The sequence below is a fragment of the Tiliqua scincoides genome, chromosome 3, assembly GCF_035046505.1.
Source record: "Tiliqua scincoides isolate rTilSci1 chromosome 3, rTilSci1.hap2, whole genome shotgun sequence".
Lineage (NCBI taxonomy): Eukaryota > Metazoa > Chordata > Lepidosauria > Squamata > Scincidae > Tiliqua > Tiliqua scincoides.
In genome coordinates, this window is record NC_089823.1 from 224269965 (window position 1) to 224282875 (window position 12911).

At 44.4% G+C, this 12911-nt stretch overlaps 1 pseudogene; it reads right to left on the reverse strand.

Annotated features, from left to right (window-relative positions):
- Positions 1 to 11875: 11875 nt before the first annotated feature.
- Positions 11876 to 11992, reverse strand: LOC136647182 (5S ribosomal RNA; annotated as a pseudogene).
- Positions 11993 to 12911: the final 919 nt, after the last annotated feature.

Sequence of the window (12911 nt, forward strand, 5' to 3'; positions counted from 1 at the left end):
CAGCAGTTTCTGTGACCAGGGGAGATGGGGCGTGTCCGGGGGCATGGGGGGAGGCGTTCCGGGGAGGGGGAGGCGTGGCTGGCAGTGTGGGGGAGGCGTGTCAGGGCAGGGGAGAGGCGGGTCCATGGAGCCGAGTTCCACAGGATCCAAGGCGCTTGAGCAGGGCTGCTCGCCCTACAAGAGCACCTTCACTTTAGCGGCAACCAAACGGGGCTGCTTCCCTTACTTGGGGGAAAGGGACAGATCCCGCTGGATCCAGTGGGAGCCCTCTGTGGAGCTGCCGGGTTCCGCAGCTCTGGGCAGCTCAGGATTGGGCTGCCCACTATCCTAGAAACACTCTTTTGTAAATAGGATTTTTACAGTGTTATTCTTTTTTGACTGGCATCCAACTGAGTTACTTTGATGGCTGCAGAGGACACGTGTTCCAGTTCAATAAATAATAAACAACTTCTGGAGAAAGAAAGAAAGAAAGAAAGAAAGAAAGAAAGAAAGAAAGAAAGAAAGAAAGAAAGAAAGAAAGAAAGAAAGAAAGAAAGAAAGAAAGAATCAGTTACTTTGAATACTGAGTTTAGTCGCAGCTACAAAAATCTACTTCCTGGCAACAAAGATTCACTTTAACATAGAATATTATGGGCAGCTTTCTGGTATATAGTATGTCTGAAAACTAAGGCCAGGATCCAAAGAACCACACAATTACTAGTTTTCTGCAGTCAGAACTTCGTTAATCTCAAATAAAAGCCTCCCCCCTCTCCCATATCACATAGCAAACCTGAAATATTGGGGCTTTTTCCAAAAAAGTTTGGGATATAGGATGGGGTCTGATGCTCAAAGAAGAAAAGATCAAAAGTTACACTGGGTGTGCCCAAACTGCTTGGCACACTTAAAGCAGTTCTTTGGATCCCAGTCTTCATAATGAATATTCCAGTAAAAGCAAACTGAGGCTTCCCCCCCCCCCCAGCTAGGCTTGTTGCAACAGAAAGCTGAGATGGGACCATGGTTAACAGGCCTTGTGACTGCTAGGAAATGGTTGTTAAAACAGTTATGCAACTACTATCACAGGCACTAACACAAGAGAGCAATGTCTGGTTCAAACAAAAAGTGCTGGTTCACTTCCTACATGGGGGGATATGGCTAGGTAAGTTACTCTGGGCTCTACTGCATGACATGTGATGTGAAGTGTCATAGGCATTCACTGTCTGCTGCACTGGAATGCACACCGCCTATTGGCTGTCCACGCTTCATATCCCACTACGTAATGCATAATTCACTATTTGTGCAGGCAGTGGTGTCACTAGAGGGGTGCGGGTCGTACCAGGTGATGCGCACAGGGCAGGGATGTGACACCACTACTGACCAAAATTTTTAAAATCTTGGTATTTATGAATGATGCCATTAGGTTATATATCAATCTATGTGTAATTTCATGCAGAATGCCATGAAACAAACCATGCTGAAATATCTCTATTCTATCGAACGTTACAGCCACAAAGCCAATGAAGGTGGGGCAATGGTGCATCACCACGCCCACCGTCCAGGGTGTTGCCCCACCCACTGCATGGGAGGAAGTCCATTATGGGGGTGATACACTGTCCTCTCTCATCAGGTGAAGCAAACCCTAGCGATGTCATTGTGTACAGGTGATGTGACACTAGTATGGCCAATAAAAGCCAGTTTACTAGAGAATGTGGTCAGCTCAGTGTGGCTTACTATATATTCAGCACATAAAACGTGGCTATGTGAATTGGCCTTTGAGCCAATGGCTCAAAAAGAATTTGAATGTGGGTTTCACAACTTATCTTCTACGTCTGAGCCTCAGCATCTATGAAAACACAACTGACATAAGAACATAAGAAGGGACTTTTGAGTTCAGGTCAAAGACCCATTCAGTTCAGGTTCCTGTATTTCACAATCACCAACTGGATGCCTCTGGAACTATAGAAGACAATAAGATAGGTGTATCCTGTTGTCACTCCCTTGAATCTGACATAGGCCTACCTCTAAAACTCACAGATTGCGTACAGTAATTTCATGTCAGTTAACAAATAAAAGCAACGGAACAAAAAAGATCAACATGGAAACTTAAAAATGACTTTGCCAGTACATTAGAATTCTACTTAGAAGATTTTTTTTTTTTTTCACAATGAGGAAATGCAAGATGAAAAAACCAGAAATCCAGTGTTAACAAAGATTGGTAGGTGTGGCCAACCATTGTCCTACTGTTCTAATGCAGTTCAGATTTAGCTAAATGTCCAATAGCAGAAATACCCTGCTGTGGATTTTATATGGCTAAAAAGCAATTTATCACCCAATAAAAGTCAAGCACTTGTTTTAGAACATTCAGGTGTTCGTTTTACCATTTCAGGTGGGCTCCCTAAGTATAGTGTGATTCTGAACTCGTTTGATTTGGGTTTTGAGAGCAAATTCACAGCACCTCTTTGGAGTGTGTGTTTGTGTGTGTGAAAACTACACTTAAATTTAATTCCTCTATGTTCAGCTTCCATGGTAAAGAAACTCCATTACCTTCAATCTGATTTGATTGAAATGGATAATAAATAGGTGTTAAATTTGAAGTCATATATGAAATTTTATTGGAATTCAATGTTGAAGCTTAACCCCAAAACTTATAACTTTATTTATAATGCAACAACTCATCATTGCTGGGAACGGAACGTTTCTGAAGAGCCATCCATTTTTTTCCCCTTGGTAGAGATCTAATTACACTGATTAATTCTTCTACGGAGAGGCACTGGACTAAAACTTGATAGAAACCTTGCTAGAGGCAAAGTAAGGATCAGCATAGTCTGCAGAATTATTACCCCAGAACCAAATTGTGACAATGGTGCTAAATATCATTTATATCTGGCAATGAAATACGGGATTGATTGTTACAGGTTTGTTAGGTCACTATAAGTGGACTGAAAGTATATCAACAACATTCATCTCAGACAAGTTCAGAAGAAGGGATTTAGGATTTCAGAGACCACTTTCAGATTGGTGTTGTCAAATGCCAGAGCGCTGCGTGGTTGCTCATGCAGAAATCCTATGCGTGCTTGCTCAGGAGTATGTAAATCCCACTGAGCACAGGGACTTGTTTTGGACTAAGCATGCACAACACCGGAGCACAGCAGACAGTGGCTGTATCCTACTTCTGAGTAGACATGCATAGGCTTGCACCGTGTGAGACAGGCGCTGATGGAATTACAGCTTTACCTGTCATGGTCAAGGGAGCAACATGTAGCAACCTGCCCCTGCCTGATCATGAGATTTGCTGTTGCAGCACTGCAGTGGTTTGGGGTCCTGTATTGACACTGCTCAAACAGACCTAAGCAGGAAAATTAACAATATATTCTATAGTACTGTTTCATGCAGGCCGGGGGGGGGGGGTTAATACTGAATCATTGCTTGAATCCTCCCAAACTATGCCAGGCTCTGAGTTGGCTTGGCCTTAATAAATGTTCAAGGCAATCCCGCCATCATGAATTAGCACCCTGTAATCATAATGGTACCACATCAAGAGCTGCATGCAGGACTTGCCCAAGTCTTGCAAGACTTGCCCCTTCCGTGGTGCTATGCCAGCTCCTGTCCTCTGACACTCTAACCCACTGCTCTCCTTTCCTCCACATTTCTGCTCTGTCTCCCCTTACCAATCCAGGGAATGAGAGGAGGCGGCGCAGGGTCACTGGAGGCAAGCGGGCGGACAGAGGTGGGTGCCCTCCACCAAACTGCTGCCTGAGGCAACCATTTCAGTTGGCCTCATGGATGGGCCGACCCTACTTGCACATCTGAATCAGAATTTTAAAACCCACTCAAAATAACAGAATGGAAGTCTACTCCACCCAACAGATTGTCTCCAATTTCAGTAGTTAAATTCAGTTAAATTTCCCAAGTCAAGGTGTTTTCAAATGACCCTTGGTAGAATCCTAGTTATTTAAAAGTCTCCATGCAGAGAGCCATGTACCTGTAGCCTCTGGCCACATAGTCAAGCAACCACTAGCTTGCTTCTGCAATGCTCAATGCATATGTACAGTAGCATAGCTAGAGGGGGTGCAAAGCTCAAAGTTTTGCAGGGCGCCTCGCCACAGCGTGAAAGGGCTCCTCCGTTTTGCTCCACTGGGCCAAGCCAAGGGTCCCTGCAAGGCTCCACTGCCCCTCAGTTGCTCCAAAGGCCCCTCCATTTTGCATGCGCCTCTGTTTTGCTCTCACAGCCTGGAATGGCTCCGAAGGGGAGGGGCCCCTTGCATGCTGCGGTGAGGCTCCCTGCAAAACTTAGTGCTTTGCACCCCCTCTAGTTATGCATCTGCAAATGTACATTACCAATGTATTTCCTGGGAACTGTACTTTGGTGAGGTTAAGGAGAATTCTTCCTTCACCCCTTAAAGAATGGCAAGTTCCCAGAGTTTCTTGACAAAAGGGAACAATTTCAGTCTGTAGGAAAAATATGTCCATGGTGTCCTTGGGTGCTACTACAAATTAGCTAACAAATGGGAAGTAACACCATTTGTGAGGTTTTACATTGCCACTCTGCTGTCAACAGTTGCAGTGAAGCCACTTTCTGTCTTGAAATGGGTAACATTCTTTACTCTTACATTTTTTGTTAGAATTATTATATACAATTAATTGTTGGGATTCCACCAATAGTTCTCATTCAAGTTTCAGTGCATTATTGGGCAATTTATAGTGATGTAGTTGAGAAACACTTCTTTGCAGCTCTTCAAAGTGGTAAGGCCACATTGCGAGTATAATGTCAGTTCTGGCTGCCACATTGTAAAAAAAATATCTAGAGCAGAGTTCCTCAAACTGTGGGTTGGGACCCACTAGGTGGGGCCCCCAATCATTTCAATATTTTATTTTTAGTATATTAGACTTGATGCTACCATGGTATGTGACTGCATTTGGGAAAATGTTACAGATCTTTACTTTGAACAGGCTATTATTTATATGCTTTTAACAATGATAGTTAATGGGACTTACTCCTGGGTAAGTGTGATTGCAGCCTAGGATTGTTAAAAATGTTCCTGCTTGATGATATCACTTCCAAACATGATATCACTTCCGGTGAGTCCTGACAGATTCTTATTCTAAAAAGTGGGTCCCAGTGCTAAACGTTTGAGAACCACTGATCTATGGGTTTGATAGTACAGATGAAAGAAAATATATCATTACCCAGTAAGTAATTAATCTGTGGAACCCTTTGCCACAGGATATTGTGATGGCACCTGGCCTAAAGGCCTTCAAAAAGAGATTTGACAGCTTTATAGGAAAAGTGCATCACAGGTTACGTTATGATGACTTTATGCAGTCTCCAGGTTTTAGAGGAAGCTTTTATCTGATGGCAGACACAAGGGTGTGGCAATAGGATACAGGTATCTTGTTGGCTTGTGTGCTCCCAGAGGTGTTTGGTGGGCCACTGTGAGATACAGGAAGCTGGACTAGATGGGCCCTTGGCCAGATCCAAGAGGTCTCTTAAGTTCTCTCAGCCTTCCCACTTTTTCTCAGTGAAAGTAGTCTGCTAAGTAGTCTTACCAATAAGTCATAATATTTCCTATCCCACATGGGATTACCACCACCAGGTCTTGAGCAATGGACAATTAAATATGAGCATCTCAGCCACTGTTATGTGCATGATATATAAAGATCAATATGTATTGATTTTATAATTTTGATTCATATCTGCACAGCACTCTGCAGTCTCTCATAAGTGTTTATTTATCAAACCCTTCCCACCAACTTGAATTCTGGCCAAAATACAGGTACTTGAAATCAAACGTTCTTTCTCTCTCTTTCTTCCTCTGGTTTTCAACTACTATCTTTATTTCCTCTGCCAAATATTTGCCTTTCACAGGCCAAAGATACTTATTTACACCCAAGTCTTGCTGACGTCAAAGAGGGATATGGGACCATAATTAGGACCCAATAGCCTGATACTTGGAACTCACCCTTCTTTGAAATATCTCAATATTTTAGCAAGTTAATTCTTACTGTAGTATCCACATTTCATTTCCATGGGCTGCACTGACATACCATCTAATGGGGTCCCGTTGACTATAGGTTAATTAATCTGGAATATTTTTGAAAATAGAACTTAATGCAATCCTGTGCATGTCTACTCAGAATTATGACCCACTGAATTTAATGTAACTTACTCCTAGGGAACTGTGGATAGGATTGTAGCCTTAGAGCCCAATCCTATTTAAATCCTCCCTCCACTGATGCAGCCATATCACATCCTGTGGGGGGGGGGGGGCAATCACTGAGATTTTCTCCAGGTAAAGGAACATTTGTTCCCTTACCCAGTGATAAGCTTCTGCTGCACTTCTGGGTCTGCTTGGACCTTTGGATCTCAGGAACATGATCTAAAGCAGGGGTCTCCAAACCCCAGCCCGGGAGGGGGGGGTAGATGCGGCCCGCAGCAAGCCTCTTTCCGGCCCGCGGCCAACCTCTTGTCCCCTGAAAGGCTCTGGCCCACTCAACTGAACATAACCAGAACCGTGCTCTGATTGTGTCTGGAGGGTGTTCTGAGGGCCAGGGAGGTTGAATGAATGAGCCCATTCATTCATTTATTCACTCATCTAAGTTCCATCTCTAATTTATTTATTTAAATTTTATATTTAAATTTTTTTTCCAGCCCTCCACACCACAACAGATATTTGATGCGGCCCTCTGGCCAAAAAGTTTGGAGACTCCTGATCTAAAGGTACATGACACAACAAACTTGCCGAAGGATTGCCTATCTCCATACAACCCTACTTGGAGACTTAAGGCCATCTTTAGAGGCCGGAAGCAAGGCAGGTGTGAGAGAGTCCCCGGGATGGATCAGCTGGGACCTACACTTTGCAGCACCAGGATTTTTTTTCTTTTTCTTTTCCCAAACTTCGGTGAAGCTGGGTTTTATGCTGTACTGTAATTTTATTTTTACCGTTTTGTGTGTGCATGCGTGAGCGTTTTAAAGTTTTTAACACAGTTAACAGCTTTGGGAAAACTTTGGACTGAAGGTGGGATACACATTTATAAATAAATAAAATAAACCTAAGTAGGTCTGGGTTTGGTCAGTGACTGGATGGAGACCACCTGGGAACTCCGTGTGTGTTGCCTCAATTTCCACATTGGAAGAAAGCTGGTATATTAATGCAATAAATATTTATGGAGTTTTGAATATCTGAGGTCCAGATCGCACACAAAAAAATATGAAGTGGTAAAACAGTTCCTGAACTCTGCCACTATATCAAAGCAGCTTCCCATGAAAAATAATTCCCTGCACACATCAAGCGACCATATCAGGGATAAGGTTAGACTGAAACTAACCTTTAATTTTCCATCTGCACAGAGAGAGAGAGAGAGAGAGAGAGAGAGAGAGAGAGAGAGAGAGAGAGAGAGAGAGAGAGAGAGAATGCATATATATGGGGGATTCAGTCATGCAATTCTTAATCTTCAGTCTGAAATGGTTCGACTTGTTTTACCAGCTCACTTTCTCTTCTTGCCTGAACATTCTCAGTGCAATCAGTGGCAATATGAGGTGTACAGCCAATGCATCTTGTGTCATCACTCCCTTGTCCTGCTGTCCCCATCCACAAATGGGCTTCCTGTGATGACTCACAGGCCTCCAAGCAACCCCTTTGTAGATGAAGAGGACTGGAGCTTGGGCACCTCTCTTGCACTCCTCCCTCAACACTACCACAACCCTGAGAATAGGGAGAGGAAATGGAGTGATGTTGGGGGAATGCTTCCTCCCCCCAATGCTGCCAGGCTGCTAAGGGAGAAGCATCTGAAATTGCTCTTCTCCATTTCTTCACCCCAGTTGGGGAAATAGAAGAGCAATCATGGATCACTCCTTAGGAGGGGGGTGAAGCAGTGAACTAGGTTTGGCCTGAAGCCCTCCCAGCCCCTAACAACAGCATTGCTCGAGGTCCTTCAGTTCCAGGCTATTACGGCTAAAGCCAGCTCTGTGAATGAAAGCAAACTGGTAGCCAGTGAAGCTCACACAAGCGTGCCTTGATATGGTCTATCCTGGTACAACCTAACAACAGTTTGGCTGCTGTATTCTGGACCAACTGAAGTGCTTGGATGGCTTTCAAGTGTAGCCCCACTTGTTGTGCATAAAAGTTATCCAATCTGGAGGTGGCCAGAGCATGAATGATTCTTACCAGGTCCAAGTTCTACAAGAAACAGTTCTGATGCACCAGATGTAGCTTGTAAAAATTACTCGTGATCGCCGCTGTCACCTAGGCAGAGATGGATTCACAGGTAGCCTTAACAGCAAATCTGTTGATTTTGGGTTGGGGGGGAGTGTTACCCCAGTTGAGAAGAGGATGAATTTTTCTTCCAGGATCATCAGAACACCCAACCATCAGTCAAGGCAGCACGGCTACATGAAATCCACTTGGTACCACCACATGTCCCAACTGTTCCTATTTACCAAGGTCTGCCCCTATTTTCTAGTCCTTTGGGGTTTCCATGTTAAAATGCTGTTAGTGTGAATTGCTGGCATTGTCATTCTTCTGGGAGAAGCTCCCTTCCAGGGGCTTAAATTGTGGAGTGAAATTGCATCTAATGCACATGTTGGTAAATGCATGAAATGGTGAATGAACAATCCAATACACACTTAGATCAACAACACACACTTGGATTAACTAGAAGCAAGCCCCACTGAACACAGTAAAACCAACCTCTGAGTAAACATGCATAAGGTTGGACTGTGTGGCTTTGGGCACAACCTCTTATTTCACACACTGCAGCTACTGATGTATATTAGGGGCATTTTTCAAATATTTTCCTATTTTCTTAAGTGAACTATTGAAGGTCTACACCAGTATCCCAGTCAAATATTAAGCAAGAAACTTAAGAAAGGAGAATACCCAGAGTCTCGAAGAAGGGGAAGCAACGTCAATGACTGTCAGGCAAGATAGACTATACTTCCTAATTAGTCCCAGTTTTCTTTTACTGTGCAAAGAAATAAATGACTTCAGAAATAGCTATATAGATATCATGTTAAAAGCACCTTTGGGAACTAGAGGATGTTGTACAAAATGCCAGAGATCTAAGGAGTGGTTGTTACACACCTATTACATCTACTAAGCTGTCTCTTTTACTTTTTGAAGTCATGTATACATGATACAGCAAGACCAAACAGTTTTATGTACCATAAGAAATTTGAAACATGATGTTTAATGTTCAAAAGATAAAGTTAACAAAACTACACATCCATGACTTTTTTATTTCCCTATTTTATAGCCTTGTAAGAACGTAAAGAAACAGGAACGTTGAGAGTCAGGCAAAATAACCATATGCTTTTTCTTGTTTCTTTCTAAATGAAATAATAACTTGGTTGATTGGAGCCTGGGGCAGAAATTGCAGTAATATATTTGTGTGACTTTTTCAGTGTTTACATAGAGGCTTTCCAAAGGCTGCCAAAATACAATGTGCTTTGAGAGAGAAAACAGTTGCTCTTTTTGCAGATTCATATGAAATTATTTTCAGCATTTCTCCCATTAAGCTACCAAAGTCCCCCATTTTTTTTTTACAAATTGGATTTAAATACTGCTCAGGTCTAGGATTCCCATATACATGCCCAATCTTATCCCCTCCAATCCAGAGCAGGCAGCACTGCCAACAGACTGTGTATCCTGTGCATGCTATGGTGGGGAGGGTGACCAGAAGAACTAAGTAAAAATATTTTATACTTACCTCTCCCTAGGCTGCCTGGCTGCGAATGGGTCTTCTCAGACCCCGCCAGCTATTTTGCTAACCCTTGACCCTTTAGTACCTGTGGCAGTAGTAGTGCTCAATGAGCCACCAGGGAGTGAACAAAGAGCGCCAAGGGAATCTACTGCATGACTTTGCCCAGGACCCCCAGAACCTAGCATCAGCACTGGTTGTTTTATCTTGCCCTGTCATAGGTAATAGTCATACGGAAGGCTGTTTGACTAGCAACCCAACCCTATCCCCATGGCAGCTGGCGTTACTAGAACTGCACTGGTGGAAGATGGTTTGCGGTAGTCGCAAAACAGCCTTCTCCAGTGTGTGCTGCAGGCCCGCTGGTGGGAAAGTCAGAGTGGCTCCTACATGCTGGTGAATGGCCAAAGGTCTGCCAGCCCAGATCAGCTGGCTCAGGGTTAGAAGGAGGTGGGAAGGGGGTAAAATGGAGTGGGGGTGAATGGAACAGGGCAGTGATCCACTAAAATTGAGTGTTGGGAGAGTTAGGACAGACAAAAGAAAACATTTCTTTACTCAGTGTGTAGTTGGTCTGTGGAACTCCTTGCCACAGGGTGTGGTGATGGCATCTGGCCTAGATGCCTTTAAAAGGGGACTGGACAAATTTCTGGAGGAAAAATCCATCACGGGTTACAAGCCATGATGTGTATGTGCAACCTCCTGATTTTAGAAATGGGCTATGTCAGAAGGCCAGGTGCAAGGGAGGGCACCAGAATGAGGTCTCTTTATCTGGTGTGCTCCCTGGGGCATTTGGTGGGCCACTGTGAGATACAGGAAGCTGGACTAGATGGGCCTATGGCATGATCCAGCGGGGCTGTTCTTATGTTCTTAGGTAATAGCCCTACGGAAGGGTGTTTGACTAGCAACTTGTGGGATACAGCGGTAGCTATGTCAGTGCATTGGCACACAGGAATTTAGGTAGGATAGGGCTGTAAAACCATCTCTTCTCCTCAGCCAGTTTTACAGACAGCTGTACTGCCACCTCTCTCTCTCTCTCTCTCTCTCTCTCTCACACACACACACACACACACACACACACACACACGAATATAGGTCAGTAGTTGGCTCAAGACCCCCTTAGTTTGCTCCATCTTTACAACTCTAATGGCATTCATTCTGGCTTTTGTCAATAGCTTGATGCCCTAGCCCATCAGACTGAAGAGAGACCATAGGGCTAGACAAGTCTTCGGCAAAATATGCAGTTCATTGTTTTCTAATGCAATTCACAGCAAATTCCAGTTTCTTGACTCCTGTTGCTCTTAGGCCCCAATCCTATCCAACTGTCCAGCACCGATGCAGCTGTGCCAATGGGGCATGTGCTGCATCCCGTGGTGGAAGGGGAGTCACAGAGGCCTCCTCAAGATAAGGAAACATTTGTTCCCATTACCTTGGGGCTGCACTGCAACTGCACCAGTACTGGAAAGCTGGATTAGTCTCCCTTCTAGGTTGCAGGCTGCTTGCCTGCTCATTTGGCACTACTTCCTGTGCTTTAAACTGTAGTAGTGTGCTGATCATAGGCTGGTTTGAGCTAACAGAGTATAACTTATTTATTGCATATTACTCATCCAACTCTTGAGATAGCCAGAAAAGGAGATGGTGGTTACTGAGGGTCACCTACAGCCCAATCTTGAGCTTCCAGATGCCCGCTAGAGGAGTGGTGCCAAAATGGCTACTGCTGTATCCAGCGGGTACTGGGACGCAACTGGAGGTCTCCTCGGGGGAAGGCCCAAGGCCCACAATGGGGCTTCCCAAGTCTGCACCAGCTATTTTGCCTGTGCAGACTTGATAGACTCTGTGTTAGGCCTTCTGTCCCAACATGGAGTTCAGGATATGGTGAAGCAGAACTCTGCTGGTCCCACCCACCTCCCGCCCTGGTTCCTGCCCCCACCCCACCCTCCCCCTGCCTTTGTTCCATTCTCCCCCCCATCCTCCAGAGGCTGCAGCACCACCCAGCAGTTGCACTTCTTCTTCCTGCCAGTGCTGGGCCTGGTGCCTGACTGTACAGGTCCAGCGCTGGTGCTCCTTACTTGCTGGGTGCTGTAAATGTGCTTTACAGCAACAAGCGCTGGCCCTAGGGATTAGCACCAGCACTGGGTCTCTTCAGGATTGGGCCCCTAGCGAGCTTCATATTGGTTGGCAACCTTCAGTCTCGAAAGACTCTGGTATAAGCCTACAGCATCTGGTATTCCCAGGCGGTCTCCCATCCAAGTACTAACCAGGCCTGACCCTGCTTAGCTTCCGAGATCAGACGAGATCGGGCATGTGCAAGGTAACAGTTGCTGTCTTGTGCAAGGTAACAGTAGCGAGCTTCATAGCGAGCATGTATTTCAGCCCTGGCTTCCAATCCTCTAGCTACTGCTATACTGCTCATGCAGCTTCTATTAACACCATTAACCATACAAGTGATATAATTAACCTCCTTTGTAGCCAGTTTGACTTGTATTTTTAAACGGTATGAAATCTCTTCCACCTATGTTACACTGCACTATATGCTGGGATATAAAATCGATTTGCAATTCCATTTTCCTCTCTGTCTGCAGACATTCCTGAATCCAAGCAATATATTTATCTGTATTACGATATCCAGTATATGCTTTGTCTGCTAATGGCTGCTACAAATAAGAAAGAGCATAAATTTCCCTCTGTCCCTTAAGCTTATCGGTGATGGAGGAAAAAAAAAGTTCCCCCCCCCCATAAGAGGTACATCTGGCTTTCAGAAAAAAAAAAATCCTTTTCCAATAGTCTTCCATCCAATATGAACTAAGCTGGGAAATGTTAAAGTAGTTGTTGGTTTCCCTTCATTGGTCCAACTTCCTCTGTCTTATCAGATGTTTATCTCAGTAAACAGACTCGAGTGGGGGCAGAGGCAGACAGCGTGAACCTGGCATTCTATTCTAGTCTGGAACCAGAGCAGGGCTGCCTGTTTCATGAGAAAGACTAAAATGTCATCTAGCATAAACACAAAGGACAAGATGGTATCTTGAGGCTGGCTCAGTGAAATCATACTTTGGGAGGGGGGGCAGCTATTCACCAGTTTTAATAGCTGCATTGCAATCTCTTGAGATATATATCCAAGAGTCTTTATGTTGACACTCAAGTCCTGTGGGTAATGTTCTCCACAGAGCTATGTGAAATATTCACAGACTTGATGAGCATGCTCAGGGTGGGGCTGTAAGACAAATGGAAGGTCTTTATTAGGACAC